General features: G+C 36.9%; 1 protein-coding gene across 9 annotated transcripts in view; it reads left to right on the top strand.

Moving 5' to 3' along the window:
• Positions 1–18,417, top strand: part of SOX5 (SRY-box transcription factor 5) — a 992,512-nt gene that overhangs the window by 34,580 nt on the left and 939,515 nt on the right. Inside the window, exon 1 of one of the 9 annotated variants that reach the window (XM_061206377.1) lies at positions 2,180–2,205. The exons of the other annotated variants lie outside the window; for them this stretch is intronic. The gene's annotated coding sequence lies outside the window, so the exon portion shown is untranslated. Of the gene's footprint in view, positions 1–2,179; positions 2,206–18,417 lie in introns of those variants that run through there. 9 annotated transcript variants of the gene reach the window in all.

Below are 18,417 nucleotides of genomic sequence, written 5' to 3' on the forward strand. Positions count from 1 at the left end.
ACTGAAGGAAATTGAGGTCCAGGGATGCTAGGTGAGACTCTTAAAGTCACACAGATAAATAGGAGAATTGATCATAGAACCCAGGTGTCCTGGCTCCCTTGCTGGGCTGTATTCTCCACTCTGCACATGGCTGGGTCTATCATTTGGCCTCCTTTTTTGGTGGTAATATGTCTTTCAAATGAGAGTGATAAAATATGAGTAGCATTCACCCTTCTCTCAGAAATGAAGGACTCTAGAGAGGCATTTTCCTTTTGCTTTCTTTTTCCCCTTGTGGTTATTGACAAAGCCTGGGATCATGTTGAAACTTGTTGCAACCACCAGGAAACACTTTCAGCTTTAAAAAAATTTTTTTTTATTTTGTTTATGTTTTTAAATTTTTACATCTTTTTTTTTAACATCTTTATTGGAGTATAATTGCTTTACAAGGGTGTGTTAGTTTCTGCTGTATAACAAAGTGAATCAGCTATGCATATACATACATCCCCATATCCCCTCCCTCTTGCATCTCCCTCCCACCCTCCTTATCCCTTACCCTGCTCCTAATTAACAAGTAGCAAGCATGATTATTCTCCAGTTAGTTGGAAAGACTTGTCAGACTTTAATATTTAGATGAGGAAAAGACCTCCAGCCTTGAAGAAAAAAATCCCTGTTGATATTTTCCATAAAAGGGGATGTACAGTTAGTTCAGCAGAGCCGACTCTGCCACTTTGTGTAAATGAAACCCTGAGAAATGGCTATGAAGAGAGCATGTTAGTCACGGCTCACATTAACACAGTGTTCCCTCCAATTTGTTGGCTTCTTTCTCATGAAAATGCTGTGTAATGAACCATCAGGAGGTTATTCTTTCCCTATGGTTTGCCCCAAAATAAAACAAAAAATAGTAAAAATTATTAAAAGTGCTTTTATGGAAGTGTGATGAAGACAGCTTTTTGTAAATGGATGTTTCACTAGTGTCATCCATTTAAGTCAAATAAGTAACGTGCTCCAAAGGCAACTTTTAAAAATCACGCAAATTTAATTCACCTTTTCTAAAATAATTGACATTTACACTCATTACAACTTGCAGTGACTCACAAGAAAAAAAAAAAAGTTCTTTTCTTAAGAAATCAGTAGGACATTCAGCTCCCCTGAGAAACTAGTTGGTTACATGCCCCTGTCTGGGTGCCCCCAGCTGCTCTCAGGTGAAGAGTTGGCCCTCAATGATTGAATACGGTGCTGGGTATTGTGCCTTGAGCTTCTTGCAGAATGTCAGAAAATTCCCTTTATTTTCTTTAGCCTTTATTTGGCAACACTTAAAGAGGCAAAAATAGAGAGAAAATGAAAAGAGATATAGAACTGGAGTCCCCATTGCCAATCGTGTTTTTTGGTAGACTTAGAAAACTGAATTGTTGTCTCAGTGTCATAGCTAGAGGTTAGTTCAAGTCATGTCCCAAACCTAGGTTATCACTGGTTTTAGTGTTGTTACAGGTAGTCTCAGCAAGGACATGGATGGAGCAAGTTTTAACTTTTGTTCTTCATGTGCTTACAACAAGAACACAACTAGGTTTACTATTTCACCTCTCTCCTCAGTTCCTATATTTATGTGGTTTTGAGAAACCTACTCTAAGCAGATGTCCCATGAAGACAACATTTCTCTGGGGAGGTTAAGATCTCCAAAATGTAGTCCATGGTACCTATAATTGAATACCTACCATGTGCCATGCCCTCTTTTTTGGCATTGGGGATAAAGCAGTGAACAAAATGGACAGCCTTTGCCATTGAGGAGCTTAAAATCTAGTGTGCATGATAGAAAATAAACTATACATAAGAAATATGATAATTTCATATGAAGAAGAATAAATAGCATAGTATGATAGAAAGTAGTTCCCAGTATTTGCTTTGGTTGGCATGGTCAAGGAAGATGATGGTCGAGTTGAGATCTGAATGACGAGAAGGAAGAGTCTGTGGGATGACCCAGGAGAACAGATTTCTCAGGAAAAGGAATAGCATATACCGGGGTCCAGTGACGGGGGAGAGCCTAGCTTGTTCTGGGGGGAAGAGCCCACTCTTCTCACACTTGTCATGACTCCTCCTCCATCTGCATTCTCAGCTCATGATCTTGCTTCCTATTTCTTCTAGAAATTAAAGGAACGAGAAGAGGACTTCTTGAAACTTCTGTCACCTAGCTATGCACCTACCTGCATACACTGTGCCTTCTCCTTGTCCGTACGTATAAACTCTAGGCAGTCCTAGTAAAGGCAGTCCTAGTAAAGTCCTCTGTTTATGCACAATCTACAGTCTGTTCCCTCTGGCCTGCTCAGACGTTCTTCCACCCTTGCTCCTCTTTCTCTCTGGCATCATCAACTTTTCCCTCTACCTGATCTTTCCTATCAACCTACTATCAACATTTTCCTCTTAAAATATTATTTCTTCCATTTTAAGAGGAAAAACATTCTTTTGATGCCACTCCTCTCCAGCTACTCCACATTTGTCGCCATCGGTTTAAAGAAGAATTCCTTGAAAAAGTTGCGTAAATTTTTTTACTCCAAATTCTTTGCTCTCCTTTTCCCTTGAAACCACTCCAAAGAGACATCTGTCTTCATCACGCCACCAAAACGAGTCAACAGTGGCCTCCATGTTGCTATGCCAATGATTGTCAATCCTCACCTTACTTGTCCTGTCTGCAACATTAGAAAGTGTTATTTACTCTTGTTGCCTCATGACATGTTTTTAACTTGGCTTCCATTTCCTTGATTTTCCTTCTACCTACTAGCTGCTGCTTTTCTGTTCTTTTTTTGGTCCCTCTTCATTGCTGTAATCGCTAAACACTGGTGTGCCCTAGGGCTTAGTTCTTGGACCCCTTCTCTTTTCTATCAAAACAGAAATCTTTGCTAGTCTTTATCCAGCCTAACAGGTAAATGCCATACATGTACTGATGACTTTGAAATACATATCTGGAACCCAGAGCTCTCTCCTGAACTTTAAACTCATATATACAACTGCCTAGTTGACATCTCTTCCACTAATAGGGACTTTAATATAATAGGTACAAATGTGAACTCCTGATCTCTCCCAACCCCATACCCTCTGCTTCTTCTGCAGTCTTTCCCGTTTCAGTTATGGCAACTCCACTCTTTCAGTGGCTCAGGCCAAATTCTCAAAGTCATCCTCACATAACCTCTTTTCTTTCATATCCTAGTCTCTCAGGAAGCCTGTCTTCTCTACCTTCAAAATATATTCAAATTCTGACTGTATAAAGATTTTTTAAAGGAAAGAATGAAGATTTTTTTCAAAAGAATAAAGAGTTTTAGATTCTCTCTTAGAAGTTTAATGATCATGCAAATCCTACACACTCATACCTCATTTAAAGAAGTTAGAAAATACACAGAAAACTATAGAAGATTGCTGTATATCCTGCAGAAGTTTTGTTTCCTAAATACTAATACAAATATCATGTTAAGGAAGTAAAACAATTTAAAGTAATGGCTTTAGAAAATAAATACAGGTGTAAAAGAGAAGCATATGGTTGAACAGAGATTGCCAATGAAATTGACAGATGATTAACATTCATTATAACTTTTAATTAACACCTTGGAAAATTCCATAAAATGATACTGTATGTAAATGACTATGTGCGATATCTTGGAGCATTCTCTTACCTGTTTCACAGAGGGGAAAAAATGGATCACAAAACTGCTTATGATGATTTTACCCAGCCTGGTGTTTGTTTTGGGTGTTATCTACTTGTGTCAGTCATGCCAATTTGAGCTGCCAATATTCTAAATATATTTGTCTGAGATATAAGTGATTCTCTGTATTCTGTGGAGGAAAGAAAAACTACGTTTTAGTTTCTTATCATTTCTTCTTTTCAACATTTCATGATTGAGTAACTATGGGAGAATTTGAGCTTTTACCTGGAACTTTTCCAAGCTGATTTAAAATCTGGTTCATTCAAAATCTGGTTAATAAAATTTGTGATCAATATATCATATATAATATAACACTGGAGGTGGTGAGAAACTGATTTTTGTGAGGGATTCAAAATCCTAAATTGCACTCTTTTCTGTATGTTGAGACTAATTTTCTATTCACTGTTTGTGGTGAAATGGGAATGTTTTCTGTTGAAAATAGTGGTGGTTGGTTTATATATAATATTTCCAAACTTTTGCAGAGGTACAGTTACTATAGGATTTTGTTATTAATTTTTGAACTCTGATAAAAGTCTGCTTTTTAGAGTTCTGCTCAAGAGAGTCGTGGTACAAACATAAGCTTACCTACCTGTTGCTGATTTCAAAAACTGGGGGTGGGGAGATGGTGAAAGACATAGAAATATGTTTTCTTTGACAGAAACATCTGTCAGTTGTTACTAGATAACATGTTTGGTCACCATTAAACATTCATTGGTGGTCTAGGGTAACCCTTGGGGACATGAGTTATTCTCTCAAACTGTAATCTCCTGAGAGTCTCAAGGACTGCAAAGGGTGTATGGCTCTCTTTTTTTGTATTGTCTACTTACAATTATTGTGTTTAACTTCCTCTGCTTCTCTCTTTTGCTACTTTCTCCCTCTCCCACCCACCTATCTTATCTTCTCTCTGCCTTTCTTCACTGGGTTTTTCATGCTTCTGGGCTTAATGCCAGTTGACTTGACCATTAGAATCATACCCAGCAAGTGATGGCCCTCTTCTCATGAGCTGCATGGTCATGTTGAGTTATGAATGATTTTAGGTCTTCTTGGAGATTTCTGTTTTTCAAAGCTATTCAGAATTTATTAATTTGCTGCTCAAGATGTTGGTCAAAAGGCAGCAAGTCAAGGGAGGGTAGAACTGGGTATCACAACTGTTTCAGGTGGCTGAGGTTTGCAGAACACTTGCTACATAAACAAGGCATTCTTACAATTTAAATTACGAAGTGTGATTTTAAAGGAGCAGTTATAATATGCCTGCTTTTGAAAGCTAATGTCTATTTTAGGTTCAGTATTTAAGTTCCTTAGAATAATTTTTTATTCTCTTGTTTATTGTTTAGTGAGTATTAAGATTTTAAATCATTCTACAGATTAATTTAAGGAGTTAAAGCATTAGAACTGAAATATAAAAGCTTTAAAGATACAAAAGAACAAATGTATGTTATTATTTTTATCTTTTCGAGTGTTAGGAGCCTAAATGTATTGAAGCTGAAACATAAAGAATGGAGGAAGAAACAAAAAATTACACAGAATATACCAATTAAGCGTGAATGTTGCCTGATTTATAATTCCATGTACAGAGATTATAATGAAGAAATATAGCTCAAGAAGGATGAGATGCTCTAAAATTGTGATTCTGACTATGTAATTGAGAATAATCCTGCTGAGAAAGAAAAGGAGTTAAATAAAAGTATAACTGTATTATCAGGAGCTCTTTGATAAGCTCAGAATTTAAAGGGGGTATCAAAGATAGAAGGCGTACAAAACTAGGGCTTATATAAGAAAGGCAGGAACTTTGGGAGAGTTAATGATCATGGTCATTCATTCATTCTGTCAACATTTATTGGGAACATTTATTATGCCAGATTATCTTGTTTGCGCTGTGGATACTAAAATATAATGAGGTCTTTGCTCTCAAAAATCTACCATGATAACATTGGGCAATAAAATTAATAATTGACATCATAAAGGAAGAACTCTTCAACCCCTGTTTTGTTTCCAAAATGGAAGGTGGAAATTCAGCATACTTCAGTGGAAATTCAAGCCCAGGCTGGGATAAAGGATAGAGTAAGAACTTCTTGAAGTGAGTTCAAGGTTCTAGTCCCAGACAAATGGAGCTTACAGAAGAACTTGCTCATATAATTTTGAGAAAAAAATGTTGCGTAAATAGTAGCTTGAGATATTTAGGTAGATTTTTGGCAGGTAGAACAACTGAACTCATAAGTAATTGATTGATGGATGAGTGTTAATGGAATGATCTCGCCCTTGGCTTTGAATATTTACTGACAACTTCAGTAAAAGCGTGCTTGGCAGATCTTTAGAGGACAAGTAGCTGAGAGGGGTAGCTTATATATGTTGAATCAGATTATCAGAATTCAATATTCCGATAAATGTAAGATTAGTATATAAGGCTAAAATAGGAGACTCTCTTGAGAGTGGTTCCTTAGAAAAAAAGAATATGAAGTTTAAATGGTTAATAATCCAGTGCTTTGATGGCACTATTAAAAAAGAAATAATTGGCTAATTGTTGCAAGGCCTTATTGATAACACTTCAGTAGGTCCAGAGGCGTCACAACTCTCTTCAAATATTTAAATATCCAGCATGTGGAAGAGATAGTATAGTGGCTTTGTGTTACTCTCAAAGAACGGCAAGAGATAAATGAAGATCATTTTAGTACTATGAAATGGAAAACCTCCAAAAAATCAAAGTTGTCCAACAATGGAGAAGACTACCTTGTAAGATAGTTGAAGTCTTGTTATAGAGAAAGAAGTGGGCCATATATGTCAAGACAAGAATTGTATTAGGAAATCGCTAAGGTTTCCTTTCTTTCAAATTGCATAATTCTATAATTTCACAAACTTGTTATGACAGTTTGAGAAGGTAAGAGGGATTTGCTCCAGGGGAAATAATATGCATATGAGTGGGAGCATTTTTTAAAAAAGATCAAACTAGTGGCAGTCCTGAAAACTAGAAGTTAGAGTCAGAATGGGGAGTGGCTATAGCATTTCTCCCTCAAACATTCTTGGGCTGTTCTCAGATAAATACAAAAGTATGTAAAGAAACACAGCGGTCTGAATTTGACCCCTGGATTGTTGTGGGGGGGGGGTAAAGCATAGACATATATTGGAGATCCCTTTAATTATTCCCTAGTGTTCTGCTCTCCTTTGATTAGAAGATATGCTTGCCAGGTTGCAAACAAGAGGTTTCATTTGGGAAACCAACAATCCTTGCCTTTGTATTGAATTAAATATGGAGGTTTCATCTGTAAGAACTAACCATGTTGGACTGGACTCCTAAGTACCTAAAAACCACTTGTAATGTTGCTCAAATTAACCTCATTAGGCCTACCTGATATCTTTTCTATCAAGTTAACACAAAAGACTCCGGATGGATAAGAGTCCTTGGTTGAACAGATTCTAACTGAATTTAGAGATAACTCTGTATGTACACTGGGATCCTGGATTTGGGAAAGACCTGGAAGATGACCTGATATCAAGTTCCTATTTTACAGATGCAGAAACTGAGTTCTAGGGCTACTGACTTGCCCAGGACAATTCTGTTTAGTCAGAAACAAGGTTGAGAACCCAGCTCTTATGAATTTCAGTGAATTCACATCTCTTTCTATTATACCACACTCTCATTTCCTCTTTTAAACTAAGCTGAAGGTATGCAGTGTCTCAAGACACTAAAGAAAAACAGGAGCTTATATCTACATTGTCTTCATTAAGTTAAAGGTGTTATATTTAAGTCTTGAGTATTTTTCAGTTTTATTAAACTTTGATCTCTGCAAAGAAAATGAGTCAGTTGTTAAACTTCTGTTCTGATGAAAATGGAAAGGCTGGAGATAGGATTCTGTGGTTAATTTCGAAAAGGATTTAGAGCTTATGATAGTCTTAACGACTTCCCTAAATTATGTAGATTACTATTCCAGTAGTAGATAGATCAAGTATCTATCTGTGTTTTAGGACAGCTTTTAAGCTGAGCAAATCTAAGACATCTGAACAGAATATCACTTTACCTAGAGTTAATTCAGGCTTCTGAACTTGTGTCAGAGAGGAAGGTCAGCATACTTGAGCACTTTGCTGCAAAGTCTCTAAGAGTTAAAAATCTTTTTATTATGATTCTTTTGTTTATTCTCCCTTGTGACTGGAATATAGATTTAAGTAGTGGTACTTCATTGTTTTCAACAATAATTGACTCAGTATTGGATTTAATCATGATGATGGCTTATCAGTTAAAATGTATTGCAGTGATAATTTCAATGGAGTTTTTATTGAGCAAACTCCTAAATGAGTATCTGACTCACTAAAATTTATGATAAAAATAAGGTGTTCTCAATAAATGTTCGTTGAATTAATTCCATTAAGATTTTGAATAATGAATGCATAAATGTTTTAGAAATATATATATTTAGAAATAATCAAATTGATGCAATTTGATGTGACAGTGTTTTTTGGACAGTTCCTGATCAGTAATTCCTGTGTTCATGTCATGTAAATTAACATAGAGATTTAACATAGTCATGGAACCTTGGGTGTTGTGGGGAAAGATGTTTGAATAGGCTAAGTGAACCTATTTGAATGGGGAAGGTGAACAGATTACTGAATTACATTTAGAAAATTTAAATCATATGAATTTAAAGGTTGAATCAAAAAATAAATTAGGATATTTGAAAGTAAAAATCAAAAGAGAAATAATTTTTCTGGTTCATGTGACTTCAGGGAGGAAGACAGAGAGCAAAGGTAGGGGGAGTGGTTTAGAGATTTCCTTGTAACAAAGTAGGTATAGTAATTTATTGCACGTCTTCTGTATACTGTCTATTCCAATAAAGTACAAGTCACTTTCCCTGGTCCTGCGGAATTTGCCTTCTTTGGGAGTGGAGACAGGATAAGACACTCACATATGAAGCAATTTGTTATAAATGGCTAAGATTTGTGTCATTGTGCAAGTAAGTGGAAAATACTCTAAAGACTGTACTTGGCTTCTCTTCCTTCATTGCCCCTTCCCAGCAATACTAACTTGCTGCTCACGATGAGCACTCCATAACCTTGGACCAGCTCCTGATCGAGATTCATGACTTTCATGGCATAAGAAATTCTTGTTGGGGCCGGGTCCTCACCTCAGAATCATGCTCGTACCTGGCACGTGTTTCCTCTGTTCAGATCGCCTACCTTGTGCCTTAGACCCTTTGATTTCAGTCCTAGCCCATCATCAGAGTCACCTGTGGAGTGTTCAGGTTCAGGCACTAGCAGACTCTCTGGGGCTGTGGCCCAGGCAAATGGATTTTGAAAAGACTTGAAGATGTGTTTCTGATAACTTTTAACTATCCAGCTTCTGGGGCCAGTGATGTGCATCCCATTTGCTTATCTACCTGGTCTTTACTTCCTGCCTGGTTTTTCTCTTCCTGCCTATATAATGCCCCGTCCTTTAGGTGTTTAATTTGATTTGTCTTGATCCACATTCCGGGGGGGGGGGCATAACTCTTTTAAGATCATTAAAAATTTGAAAATTGGAACCAGTTGATTGAGTTATAGAGAACCAGACCTCAGTTAAAAATCTCTGCCGTATGCCTAGCATCTATTCTGGTCAGTGGTGATGTGTTTACCCACTCCATCGTCTTTCTGTGGAATATCCTATTTTTTGTGTCTTTATTTTGTGTTCTAGAATTGCTTCCAAAACATACTGTGCTCACCTGTGTGTTGATTGTAGGTATAGCAAGATGAACAAACGTCTGTTTTGAGCATGAAAATACACTTGTTTCTGTAACTACCTGATTGTGGGATTAATTTGAAAAAAGTGATTCCAGTCTATTTGAATAATTTCTCTGATGTAGTAAACATAAAACTTCTTATTCAGATGACAGGTTTCTTTTTATTCGTTCTTAAAATGGTTTGTGAAGCCATTAATACAGATTAAGTGAAAAGATATCAGATCATTTTTTACTAAATTTTGTGGTTGAAATTTTCAACATTTATCAATAAAAGTAAGATTGGGAATATCAGATTCATTGCCTGGTCTTTAAGGCTGTAAATGGATTTCTGGTTCCAATGTTGAAGTACAATCTGTCTGACATGATTTAAATATTTAGTGTAGATAAGACCGAAGTTAGCGGATTTGCTGGAGTGACACGAACTAATTTTCTAGTTATTTGCTGGCCCAAGAGCATGACAACCATATATAAGCGCGGATCAAATAAAAGTGAGGACTTTTTTAAAGCTTGCTGACTAGAGGCTAGTGCATTCCACATCAGGGCATCTCTCTAACTTCCCATAGGGTAGGAGGTTCAGTGCTTCCCATAGGGTAGGAGGTTCATGTGCTTTCACGATTACTTACTGGGTTGATGGCATTTTGGCTATCACTGTTAATTACTCTTTATCCCCAAGGAATATTTTAGGAATTTATCTCTTAGTATTTCTTATGTTTGTGAATTGCTGACAAATAAATTCTGGGCCTGACATGTCTCTTCACCTGTCATCTTTTAGTCGTTGCTATAAATGTCATGGTCATTTTTAGGATCATGTAGGGTCCATCACTTTTACCTTGAAGTGATTTAAAGATCACTTATAGGAAAAAAAAAAAAAAAAACGGTGGGAGAGAAAATGAGGATGAAGCAGAGAGTGAGTAGAGCAGAAGTCCAGCATAAAATGTAATGGACACCAATAGGCACTTGGCTCTTACTATCTTTGGAACACTTTAAACCAAAGGGTTTGCTTTTGTAGAATTTTAGAATTGAATGTAACCTTAGAGATAATATAGTTCATAGGCTTCATTTTAAAAAGTAAGAAAAGAATAAGAAAGGTTAAATGACATGGTCATGGTCACACAAACAGTGACGTTGTCTACTTACTGGCCATCATGCTGCTACTTATCTTTATTTTTAGGGTGAGCAAAGTAGGTCATTTGCCTCAGAGACTCAGGAAGGCTAAGATCATCAGCTACCTCCATTTTGCCCAGTGAATGGGCATTTTCCAAACCTTATTTTCCTCATTCCTTGTCTTTGACAGTGTTGACTCCTCATTCTTTCTTTTTTTAAATATTTATTTATTTATTTATTTGTGGCTGTGTTGGGTCTTCGTTTCTGTGTGAGGGCTTTCTCTAGTTGCGGCAAGCGGGGGCCACTCTTCATCGCGGTGCGCGGGCCTTTCACTATCGCGACCTCTCTTGTTGTGGAGCACAGGCTCCAGACGCGCAGGCTCAGTAGTTGTGGCTCACGGGCCCAGTTGCTCCGCGGCATGTGGGATCCTCCCAGACCAGGGCTCGAACCCGTGTCCCCTGCATTGGCAGGCAGACTCTCAACCACTGCGCCACCAGGGAAGCCCCTCATTCTTTCTTGAAATCTCTCTTCTTTCAGTTTCTGTGGCTGTGTGGTCTCTGTCCTCCTCCTAGTCTGAGCTTTATTATTTACTTCCTTCGGGGACCTCTTTATGCTTTCACTTCCTAACGTCGGACCTCCAGAGTTCTCCCCTTAGCTCACTGTTCTGTACACTCTTCATGCTCTTCTTGGACAATCTCATTTATCATTTATTTCGTACTTACTAGGAGGCCCACACCATACTAAATACTGTGCTAGACACTGAACAATGACAAGCCTGACCCCTGGACTATGGAATGAGTGAGCTTATCCATTCTTGGGGTTTCAGCTGTTGCCCATATTCTGAGGAGTCTTGAATCCATAGCTCTGGTTGTGATTGATACCTTGAGTTCTCCATGTATAACAAGCTTGGCTGTTTCACAGAAATTCAGGATGCTTAACATGGACTTTGTCATTTCCTTTTCCCCTCATTCCTTTCTTCAAATATGCTTTTCCTCCTGAATTCCACATTTCAGTGTCAAAGCCACTTAGCCACACCTGCAGAAGGTGGAAAGTCAGCCTTGATACTTGTTCATTCTTTCCCTTCCAGTGACTAATTCCTGGCCCCTCTACCTTATTCCCGCTCTCTCTTACTCCTTTGTCGTTCCTTGTCTTCAGTTTTGCCGTAGGCTCCTAACTGGACTTCACTTCTCCAGCCTTGCTCCCCTTTCCATCGCCTTCCTGAAATCCACTCTGCACAGGGTCGCTGGAGTGATGGTCTAACCAGAGGGTAATTGAACCACGTCATTCTCTGCTTAAAACCCTTGCTTGGTTTCCCATAGTCTACAGGGTAAAGCCCAAGATCCCTCGGATGGCATCAAGGTCGTCTGGGACCTGGCCTACCTGTGTTGCCTGCCCTTCTTGCTGCTCTCTGATGACGTCACGGTGTTTGTCGAGTCAGAGTTCTCGCTTATGCTGTTTTCTCTGCCTGGTACATAACACCCCCAACTCATGGTTTTCTGCTCTGTATTACTTGGCTAAACTTAAAAAATGATTATGACTAATTTCAGATAATCACAGAAGGAGATGGAAACATACAAAAAGTTCCTATATTCAACATTAAGATTTTGACACTCTGGTTCGTTTATTCCCCCCTCCTCCCACTCCCCTTTTTTTGCAGAAGTATTTAAAAGCAAATCCAAGATACCATACAATTTCACCTGTACTTCAGTATGCATCTTCAGAAGTATGGACATTTTCATACATAACAACAATGTTATTATGAAAGCTAACAAAATTGACAATAATTCCTTGGCATCACTTAGTAACCTGTGCATAATGAAAATTCCTAAGTTGTTACAAAAAAATCTTTTTACAGCTAGATTGTTTGAATCATGATCCAAATAAATAAAACATGTTAAATTTGGTTAAGTTTCTAATTCTCTTTTAATTGAATACATTTCCCACCCCCGTGTTTTATTAATGCTGTTTTCTTGTTGCAGAAACTAGGTCAGTGGTCATATAGAACGTTCCATATTCTGTATTTATTTACTTGTCTTCTTCTGGTGTTACTTGTTTCTATATCCACTGTGCTTCCTATCAATAGAAATTAGCTCTGTCTGTCTATCTATCTTTTAGGATAAGACTGATCAGTGGGTTCAAGTGGTGACAGCCGCATCCCTCCCTTACCATCAATCATTGTGCAGCTAATGGTTTAATCCATTGATGATCACTGCTTGAATCAATTATTTCATTAAGGATTGCAAAATGTTAATTGCATAATTCCATAATTTCTTCCACATTTACTGGCTGGAACTCTTCTATAAAGAAGAATTTTACTTCATCAACTAAGAACATTTGGTTACCCTGAAATGCGAGTTGTATAGGAGAGGACAGCAAGAATGCTAGTTTTCATTTTGGTAACCTCGCTAAATCTTAATCATCCTTCAAGGCTCAGCTCAGGGGATTTCATTTGTAGGTAGCCATTGTTAACCCTGCAGAGCCAAACTAAATGCTACTTTCTTCTTCCATGATATTCCATACTTATCTCTGCCATTAGCTTTCTCACAATATATTGAAAGTATTGCATTTTTAAACTGAAAATTCATTTCATTGTGGATGATAAGGCCTAAAGCAATGCTACTGAAAGCAATTTGGTAGAACACACTCTACTCAAGTAATTTGTTCAGAATCATTATTGCATCTCGTTTTTCTCTGAGGCAGTTTTTGTAAACTTTTATACATCTTGGAGCATTTTTGTCCATTTCAGATTTTTTTAATTGTTTTTTCTTTTTAATTTTGAATTGTTTGTCAGCCAGCTGTGCTTATTACTTCATATATTTGTAATAGTTACAGGTTGTAAACAATATAAATGTTTGAAAACGCGACATTGCTTAAATAAATTGTAGGACCCCAAGCAGTGGAATAGTATACAGTCATTAAAAATAATTTTGTGAACATGTAACTATCGGCATGTAAAGATTTTTATATTATGCAGTGACAGAAAAAGATTACAAAAATATGCTATGGTACCATGAATTTTTTTTGTCACACATAGAAGTGTTGTCATACTGTTACTATGTTGTTGTTATTGTTACACCATGAATAAATAGCCTGGAGTCAAATTACTCTCAGAATTCCCATAAATGCTCAAAAATGCAGGATGCTCATACCAGGAGGACCAGTCAGGAGGATGCACTGATTGGAGGAGTACTAGACCCACATCTCCTACCTCCATAGCTTTGTGTACAAGCCCTCTGGGTGGCCAGCAGGCAGGAGAGGTGAATATATTCTGATGCTGCTCCTCTGACTGCATATAGAGGATTCAGAAGGACGCACACTAGAGGGAGAATAGTGTTTCCCTGGGTGTGCTGGACTTTAGGCCCCAGATGGAAGGTGGAATAAGTTTTCTATATGAATAAACTGTAAATGGTTGTGGTCTAAAAAATACCATTAAGGCTAGATTTGGGATACTGTCTTAAAAAATAATTACTAATAAAATTATATCTATGAAGAACTGTGGTCCATATTAAATGATAAAAATCATGATGAACTTGGTAAATGCTGTCCTTCCGAAGTGTATGCTTTTGTATTCTGTATGTATCTTGAATAAGGGTTCTTAAACTAGAGTCATGGATGACTTTCAGGGGTTTATGGATTCCATGAAATTGAGTGTAAAATTTTAGGTGAATGTACTTTTCTTCTGTGTGGAAAGAAATTAGATTCTTAAAGGTGTTCATTACTCAAAATAAGGCCCTTAGTTTTTGTGCCCAGAACTGGAATAAAACAGATTTCTGCTTATATGGAATTTTGGAAACATCTGTGTAACCTGAAATTTGATTAATAGGTCAGCCTTGTGCACGTAGTAAGATATATTCTGATTTCTCATAACTTCCACTTAATGGTGTGAGTCAGAAGTATATTTACTGTAAGAGTACCATCCCAACAAACCCCAATTTTACATTCTTTCATTGGCACACGAAATATGATACACGGATTTAGAAAATATTTGTGTTTGCTGCTCGAAGTAATTAAACTACTTCAATTAACACTTCAGTTTTTTTTTTTTTCTTTACTAGTTCTGAGCTTTCCAGTGAGTAATAACTAGCTCTTAGTGGCAGTGAGTCCAAGGCTCAGAACCCAGAAATCTGGGGACTGCAATGGGGTTTTTTAAGGCAGAGAAAGAAGTGGGCAGGGCTGTTAGTGCTTCAGACTCATATTGAGTTAAATGAGTCATGTGTTGATACCATTCATTTACTCTAAAAGATAACATTAAGAAATTCCCAAACTGCTAAAGATAGTAGAGACTGAAGAATATCAGATGTGGAACCCAAATCCCCAAATTCAATCCCAGCTTGACTATTTTCCTTGGATGATTCCCTGAACTCCTCCACATCTCAGTTTCCTTATCTGTAATAATAGAACCAATCTCACAATGTTCTTTTGAGGATTAAATTAGTAAATACGTATGAAATGCTTAGAACAAAGTGCAGCAATGTGTGCATCAGCTGTCCTGAGCAGAGTGCTGGAAAGGGGTTGAGAAAAGAGAAGGTCGTAAATGGCTGTGAAGAGAGTGGTGTATGTTTGGAGGAGAAATTACCCACCCTCTGCTTGCCGTCCCCCAGCCTCACCTGCACACACACAGACACCCAACCATTGGGCTTCCAGGTATGGGAGTGGTAAAAGCTTAATCTTAATGACATAGGCTATTAGGACAGTGTTTTACATAAAGTTGATGGACTCATGGTATATATGTGTTTGAGAAGTTGTATAATAATTGCCTATAAAATAAAGAAAAAAAAATTGCTTTTTGACCCACTTGGCTGGTTGGTTGTCTTGGCGAACTTATCTGTGTAACAGTGGTGGGACACTCTGAATATTTTCTTGTTATCAGAGCACCTGTTTTCTCTGGGTGTGTTTACAAAGTTCTTATGGTTAGATTTATCTACCTTATGGCTAAATATGGACATATTCAAAAGAAGGTCCATGCTAAAAGCATGACACATACTGACTTCTTATTTTTTTCAATTGTTACATAATTCAATAACATCTCAAGAAACTACCATCTTATTTTTAATTTCTGTGACATCTGTTCTCTTATATTGATTGTATTTCTCCAGCAAGCTTCCACTTCACTGCCTCTTTTGTTTCTGTGGCTTCTTTCTTTTTTCCAGATATAACTGAAGGTTTTTTACATTGCAACTTTCAGTTCAAGCCTGATACTGATATTATACAGGTATTGTTCTAATTTAGCAGTTTAAGCCACTGTTTCTGAAGCTTCAGAATAAAAAACAACAACAACAACAACAAACGGCACAATAAGGCTTCCTTGTCTTTTCCAGATTTAGGCATAGATTTACAAACATGGTCAGATCTCAAAACTGTTTTACTAGCGCTACAAGTAAATCCTAAAGTCTCCCACAAAGGTTCTGGTTTTTAGTCTCTCCTTATCTGTATCACCTCCTCTCTCTGCACAATTTGCAAACCCCAGGATTGAGAGGTAATACTTTAAATAGTTTTGATCTTTTTTTTCTCACCTGCACCTCATCTTATCTTAGATGCAGCATGAAAAAAAAAAAAAAAGTGAGAGCAGCCAGAGTGGTTGGAAATATTGTAATTGCACCTTGTTTGGATTAGCTGGAGGCTCAGTTTGCTTGGCTTTTTAATCCACTCACCAAGGTAGATATGAACTCAAAGGAGATCAGGTTTTGTTTTAAAAAGGCAGAAAACTAGAGTTGGAGTTCATACCATTAGCTATCATGAGCAGAAAGAAGGCAGGCTAGGTTCTATTTGAATGTTTATGTGTACTATTTATTTAGTTCTCTACTATTTTTGCATTTGACACCATTTTGGAAACATGGTAGATATTTTGAAAATAAGGTACACATGCTTTAAATTTTAGGTTTGTCATGAAAGAGATTGTGGCATGCTTGTATCTTTGTGGAATATTATTAATTCTTCTTACAGTGGTTACATTTGCATATTTTGTTAACTACTTTTAAACATATATCTGTAAATTAGGTATAGGTTTTAGTGAAAAGCCTTTTCAGTGACCTGTGATTTAAAAAACTTTTTAAATTTCCACATGTATATTTAGAAGACATTGTTTTCAAGACCCTAAAGTTTGTCCTGGAGCTCGTATTTCGAAGACTAAACATCTAGTCTTGTAAGAATAAGCACAATGGAACTGTTCACATGGCCTAGAGTCTGATAAATTCATAGTTTAAAGACAGAAGTGTTGAAATTATTAAATTGTACACTAATGATCAGAATAATTCTCTAAGAAAATTAGACTATCAAAGGGCCAAATTAACTGAACTATTAATTAAATTAAAAAAGACTGCTATGAAGGAGAACCACAGGGAAATAGCCCTCGAGTTAAAGACAGGAAAACATTTTACTGTATATTTCCCTATAGTTTTATTGGAAAAAACTTTGAATTTCTAATCTGAGAAACAAAATGTGATTGTTCAGTCTTGATAACTGTTCAGGTAGACTCTGGTGGTTCTACAGTGAATTATCATCATAGAATGCCTCACTCTACCTTTTCTTACTTTTGACCTGGATTTAAAAAATTTTTTTGAAATCATTTTAGACTTAGAGAAAAGTTACAGAAATAATACAGAGTTTACTTAACATTCTTCATCTAGCTTCTGCTAACATTAACAACCTACAGAACCATAGTGCAGTGCTCAAACCCAGGACATCAGCATTGATACAGTACTACTACTAAATACAGACCTTATTCTAATTTCACTAGTTTTCCCACCACTGTTATTTTTCTGATCCAAGACCCAGTCCAGAATCCCTGTATCTGGATTGTATCTCCTTAGTCTCTTCCAATCTGTGACAGTTCTTAAGCCCTGTCCTTGACCTTTCAGCTTGACCTTGACAACTCTTTCTCTTTCTCTTTCATGACCTTGACAACTTTGATGAGTACTGGACAGTTGTTTTGTTGAATGTTTCTGGATTTGGGTTTGATTTCCCATGATCAGATTGAGGATATGTATTTTTTGCTGGAATACCGCAGAAGTGATGTGTTTTTCTCAGGGCACCTGATGAGGGGCTACATCATGTTTTATGCCACTATGGTTATGTTAGTCTTGATCACTTGGTTAAGATGGTATCTGCTGTGCTTCTTCACTGTAAATTTACTGTTTTTCCCATTGAATTAATAAACATCTTAGGGGAGATATATGAAACTATGCAAATATCTTGTTTCTTCTTGAACGTATTCCCCACTGATTGTAGAACCCATCCGTGAATCTTGCTTGCAGCAATTAATACTGTTGATTTTGTATTTCCCTCTTTTTTATTTGTTTAGAATTTTTCTGTAAGGAAGAGCTGTTCCTTTTCCCTTATTTATTTATTTATTTACATACTCAATGAACGGTGTTTGTCATTAGTAAGTTTCTTTAATCCCATCATTGTGAGCTCATGGATATTTTTATTTTATGGCTTATGGTCTAATATCTTTATCATTTTATTGCTCAAGTTGTTTTTTTTTTTGGCCACTGGGAGCACTTTAGGTTGACTCCTATGTCCTCTCGAGATGCTCATATCCTTTTTCTAGCACTTTCTCATCTTCTGGCACCACAAGATGTCCCAGCCTCATCTTATGTTTTCCCTGCCACTTCACTGGACTCTGCTACTTCAAAGCATCTCCTTACTTGTAGCTAAATGCCATTGAATAATGGTATTTAGAAACTAAGATCTTGCCCCATGAATTTATGAAAAAGACCTTTGCTTTTTATCTTATTTTTTTTAACTATATATTTTATATTGGAGTACAGTTGATTAACAATGTCGTGTTAGTTTCAGGTGTACAGCAAAGTGATTCAGTTATACATATACATGTATCTATTCTTTTCCAAATTCTTTTCTCATTTAGGTTGTTATATAATATTGAGCAGAGTTCCTGTGCTATACAGGAACTTGTTGGTTATCCATTTTAAATGTAGCAG

The sequence above is a fragment of the Eubalaena glacialis genome, chromosome 11, assembly GCF_028564815.1.
Source record: "Eubalaena glacialis isolate mEubGla1 chromosome 11, mEubGla1.1.hap2.+ XY, whole genome shotgun sequence".
NCBI lineage: Eukaryota > Metazoa > Chordata > Mammalia > Artiodactyla > Balaenidae > Eubalaena > Eubalaena glacialis.